This window comes from Dendrobates tinctorius, unplaced genomic scaffold (assembly GCF_039654945.1).
Source record: "Dendrobates tinctorius isolate UK_male_01 unplaced genomic scaffold, ASM3965494v1 ptg000104l, whole genome shotgun sequence".
In the NCBI taxonomy this organism is placed as follows: domain Eukaryota; kingdom Metazoa; phylum Chordata; class Amphibia; order Anura; family Dendrobatidae; genus Dendrobates; species Dendrobates tinctorius.
Window position 1 is genome coordinate 15,357,784 of NW_027361772.1, and position 6,000 is coordinate 15,363,783.

Below are 6,000 nucleotides of genomic sequence, written 5' to 3' on the forward strand. Positions count from 1 at the left end.
GGCAGTGGGATTGGGGTGAAGGAGCAGGTATCTGACAGGAGAAAACCAACTCCTCCACCATGTTTGCTGCTGGGGCGGGGGGTGTGAGAAAGGTGGAAGCCGCCATACGAAAGTGCAGCAGGAGAGGCTGTGTCAGAAGGGGTGAGCCAGGTTTCGGTGATGGCGAGGAAGGAGAGTTTGGTAGTAACAAAAAGATCATGGATGTAGGAAAGCTTGTTGCAGACAGAGCGAGCGTTCCACAGAGCTCCTGTTAGTGGGACTGGGGAAGCGGGGGCTGGGTGAATGGGTATAAGGTTGGAGAGGTTACGGAAGGTTGTGATAGAGCGTGGATGGGAGGTAGAAATGACTGTGGGAATGTGGTGAGGAGGACCAGGATTTGGAGAGATATCACCAGCAGTGAGAAGGAGCAGAGAAAGTGTTACCAGGTGGGAGCAGGAGAGGGCATGAGGGGGCTGTCTGTGTTTGGAGACAGAGGATTGTATGTTAAGGAACAGTTTTGAGGCGGAGGTGAGGTGGATGGGGAGGGTTGAAGAAGAGATGAACAGTTCCTTACTAGGAGTAGGGATTAGGGGAATTAGCAGAAAGTGAAGGATTATTGGGGTGAAAGTGAAAACAAACAGAAACATTGTTTACAGTGACTGTGTCCAGTTACCTTCAGTTACCTTCAGTTCCAATTCTGGTTTTAATTCTTAAATTAATCTTCACACTTCTAGCACACACTTATAGCAATCACAATGCAGACTGAAGTCTATGCAGACTTGTACTCTGCAATATATGTACAACTAAGTGCAGTCAGGTGTGAAGCAGAGAGGAGTGGTCTCTGCTCATCTTGGCCAGACAATTAAGAGTGGACCAGATGTATATGATCAAGCCAGAGTAAACAAGGTCATAAATAACACTGGGGTAAGCTGGGGTTAGCTGAAAGGCATACCATGTGAATGCTAGGTGCAGAGGCAAGTCTATGTGCAAAGCTGGGTGACGCACTGTGTGTCCTTCATAGACAGACAGCAGGAGAGCAGGAGAGCTGGGTGGATGGACATACCATGTGAATGCTAGGTGCAGAGGCAAGTCTATGTGCAAAGCTAGGTGACGCACTGTGTGTCCTTCATAGACAGACAGCAGGAGAGCAGGAGAGCTGGGTGGATGGACATACCATGTGAATGCTAGGTGCAGAGGCAAGTCTATGTGCAAAGCTGGGTGACGCACTGTGTGTCCTTCATAGACAGACAGCAGGAGAGCAGGAGAGCTGGGTGGATGGACATACCATGTGAATGCTAGGTGCAGAGGCAAGTCTATGTGCAAAGCTGGGTGACGCACTGTGTGTCCTTCATAGACAGACAGCAGGAGAGCAGGAGAGCTGGGTGGATGGACATACCTGTCGGAAGAATAGAGATGCTTGTTAGAGTGCGATGGTGGCAGGTAGCAGGGCACAGTCTGTATTCATCCTTCTGGTTTTAATTCTTAAATTAATCTAATTAATTAAATTAATTAATGTATAAGCCCTTTCTTCTGTATGTAGTAGTCCCCACTGTGACCGCAGCATGCCTCTGCTGGGAGGATGGGACTGGATAATTGTACTTCTGTGCTACGCAGAAACCAGCAGCAGGGTTTCCTCGCACGTACTGCTCTCCTGAGCTGAACATTACGGCACTGTAGGTTTGATTAAATTTTCATTCCATACCACTTGTTTTTTCCTTTACTACATTCTTGAGGGTGTGTGCACACGCTGCGGTGTACAGTACCATTATTCCCTATGGATATTAAAAACCGCAGTGCAGACGGTGCAGATTTTTCCGCGCGGTTTTGAAACAGCAGAAAGAATTGACATGTCAATTCTTTCTGCTGATTCTGCTGCGGTTTGCCGTCTCCTCCATTGTGGAGATGAAAAACCGCAGGGCAAAACCGCAGAGCAATCCGCAGGTAAAACCGCAGAGCAATCCGCAGGTAAAACCGCAGGTATTTTGACCTGCAGATTTACCTGCGGATTTTACAAAATCCGCGCTGCCAAATCCGCACCTAATCCGCAGCGTGTGCACATACCCTGAGGATCTTGATGTCTGTCTTGTCAAACTGCTAGTTATTCAAGATTTTATTCGATTTATTCAAAATTTGCCATCTTAAAAGGCACCAGATAAAGACACCCAGCATCACCCACGCCTCCCCCTCTGTCCCATACACACGTTTTGTAGCGAAGCACATTGCAGTAGGAATGGGGTCCTGCATAAAGTGCCTGAATCTAGTGCTCCTCCCTGTGAGGTCACTCACCCCTGCAACAAATAGTGAGTGTGGAGTTGTGTACCTGAAGCGGTAATAGCATTTCCCTGGTGTTGTACCCGGAAGGCCGCATTTCGGCTACTCTGCAGTGCCACATTCATCTTGAGATTCATTACAGGAGTTGTCCGGTTTACAATGATGACGCTGCATTGACTCCATGTGACTGCAGACTTGTGAATCCTCCCAGCGCACACTGCTCACTGTGAGGATTCTCCTCTGTCAGGGCCAGGAACAGCTGTCACTTGACTGCAAGTATACGATATCCAATCTCCAGGCCAGAACTTGACTAGACTGTTTCTGGCCTCGTGCAATACACTACTATTATATTGAGGTCGGTTCTGGACAGGAGTTTGCATATCGCATACTTGCGGTCATGTGATCACTGTTACTGGCGCTTACAGTGGAAAATTCTCACAGCGCTATGTACCTTTTGGAAGGTACCGGAGACCGTCCGCTGCCGCCAAAAGATGAATCATTGTTACCCACAGAGCCTCATTGGACCAGCACAGCTCCAGCCGTTGTTGGCGCTATTGATTTCCTAGCAGCTCCCCCAGTCCGAGAAACTACTGACACAATAACCCCAAAGAACTGCCGCAACCTTATTCATTGTTCCTAAACCTGCATATCCTTTACAATTTAACTGTTTATTCCTTCATTTAAGTGCTTATCTCCCTGCATGGAGTATCCCTTTATTAAATTAAAGTTGTTAACCCTTGCTCTGCCTCTCATGCCTCACTGCATCTCACAACCTGCTCACACATAAACTGGGAGGATTCACAAATCTGCAGTCACTTTAGACCAGACAACACCTTTAACCCCCATCACAACATATGACTCATAGCTCCCAACTTTCCCGGATTTGTGGGACAGTCCTGTTTTTGACCTGTCCACCCGCTGTCCCGCCTGGGACTCTATTTTTCCTGCACTGCAGGGAGATAAGCTGCACGCCCCCCCATGCACCAACCCCATCCTCTCCCTCCCAGAGACCCACCGCAGCCTCTCACAGCCTGCAATGACGTCGCTGGCTGTTTGTTCTCTTCTGTTCTGCGCACAGGACCTGCGATGAGGTCACAGAGGGGGGGAGTCAGGGATCACATGATCAGGGGCCTCTGTATGCAGGACTCTGCTGTGCTGGTTGTCATGGTGCTGGATGAGGTGAAGATTATGTGTGGGGTCAGGAGGGGTTTACAGGGTGGATGTAGCAGAACCATGTGTGTATGGAGCGTAGCCGCGTGTGTACGAAGCGTACGGAGTGGAGCCGCGTGTGTATGAGGCGTACGGAGCGGAGCCACGTGTGTACGAGGCGTACGGAGCGGAGCCGCGTGTGTACGAGGCGTACGGAGTGGAGCCGCGTGTGTACGAGGCGTACGGAGTGGAGCCGCGTGTGTATGAGGCGTACGGAGCGGAGTCATGTGTTTTCAAGGTATACAAAGCGGAACCGTGTGTATGAAGTGTGCGGAGCCATGCGTGTACAAGGTGTATGGTGGGGAGCATTCATACCTTCCAACCATTCCGGATCCAACCAACCGTTCCGGTTCCAGCAGGACAGTCCCGATTCTAAGTCTGCCCCACTGCCCCAGCCGGGAGGTTACTTTCCCGCGGACACAGGAGTACATGGCGGAGCCCCGAGGAGCACTTTAAAATTCGCGTGTGACGTTCCACCCACCGGAAGTGACGTGCTGGAAGCTGACCGGAAATGAGGTAATTTTGGGAGGAGATTGTGACAGAACCATGGAGGCACTTCAGGGAATGCTTCTTTCTTTCTCTCTCTGTTCTTTCTTTCTCTTTCTTTCTCTCTCTCTCTGTTCTTTCTTTCTCTCTGTCCTTTCTTTTCCATCTTTCTTTCTCTCTCTGTTCTTTATTTCTTTCCTTTCTTTCTCTCTCCCTCTCTGTTCTTTCTTTCACCTCTTTTTTTCTCTGTTCTTTTTCTTTCTTTCTTCTTTCTTTCTGCTTTCTTTCCCCTCTTTCTTTATCTCTGTTCTTTCTTTCTTTCCCCTCTTTCTTTCTCTTTCTCTCTGTTCTTTCTTTCTTTCCCCTCTTTCTCTGTTCTTTTTTCTGTCCCCTCTTTCTTTCTCTCTCTCTGTTCTTTCTTTCTCGCTCAGTTCTCTTTCTTTCCCCTCTTTCTTTCTCTCTGTTCTTTCTCTCTCTCTGTTCTTTCTTTCTTTCTTTCTTTCTCTCTCTCTGTTCTTCTTCTTTCTGTCCCCTCTTTCTTTCTCTATTCTTTCTCTCTGTTTCTTTCTTTCTTCTTTCTTTCACTCTGTTCTTTCTTTCCCCTCTTTCTTTCTTTCTCTGTTTTCTTTTTACTCTCTGTTCTTTATTTTCCTCAGTACCAGTCAGTGTGCCAACAGTACCAGCCACTGTGCCCTCAGTACCAGTCAGTGTGATCAGCAGTGCTAAATGGGTGCAGTTGGGGCATGGACATGGGTGTGGCTAGTTGTGAAATGGGTGTGGTCGGGGCATGGCCTAAAATTTGCCGCGGCGCCTTTGTCCCTCTTTCCATCCTTCAAAAGTTGGGAGGTATGATGACTTACTTATATTTGTTGATAAGGAAAAAATGAAAATGAAACTCAGCATGAACAGAGCTTTATTTGCTTGTTGCCGAGACAAACTGTTCAGCGTAGAAATACCTGCAAGCATGGCCGTTCATAGCCTTCCTTCATTTAGTATGGCATCAGCAGGGTTAATTTTGCCTCCCTTCCCCCACTTGCAAAGCTGTAAACATATTAGGGCACTCCCATAATCTGCTGATCTCACTGTTTATGCAATGTTCTCATTGGCCACAGATAGGATCTCCAGCACACAGCTTCCTGAGACTCTCACTTGTATAAGTATCTCATTCAGTGCGCTTTTTGGGGGTCTCGATATTGAAGGAACGGGACAGAAATGTAAAGTGCACCTATTATTTGGTGAGGTCTGTGTCCTGAGACCCCCACCGATTAGTAAGATCTCTGCTCAGAAGTACACAGCTCTACAGTGCTGTGAATGGACTTGTGGATTTATTATTGAGCCTCTACAATGCACTGTGCAAGCAGTTACCTATTTCTAAACACTTTTCTAGCCTTGCAACATGAATAGCATGAAAGTTGGCATATTAAAAAGCATTTTCATATCAAACAGACACAAAAAAACCTGGGAATATTTTAAATTTACAATTTTAAAAGTATAAATGTATCAAAGATATTGTGAAGACATAAGGAATCTGGCCCAGAGATAGCAAGGCTTTCAGGAATCTGATTCAAAAATAGCAAGGGCATCAGGAATCTGGTCCATATAAAGTGAGGGTATCAGGAATTTGGCCAGAGATAGCGAGGGTGCCAGAAATTTGGTCCAGATAAAGCAAGGGCTTCAGAAATCTGGTCCAGTTAAAATTAAAGTATCAGGAACCTAGTCTAGAGATAACAAGGGCATCAGGAATCTGAACTAGAGATGGTGAGGGCATCAGGAATCTAGTGCAGATATAGTAAGGTATCAGAGTATCTGATCCAGAGATACTGAGGGTTTCAAGAATCTGGTCCAGAGATAGTGAAGATATCAGGAATCTGGTCTCGAGATAGTGAGGGCATCAGGAATCTGGTCCAGAGATGGTGAGGGCATAAAAAATATGGTCTGGATGTGGTGAGGGCATCAGGAATCTGGTCTAGAGATAGCGAGGGTGTCAGGAATCTGGTCCAGAGATAGTGAGGGCCTCAGGAATCTGGTCAATAGATGTTGAGGGCATCAAGAATC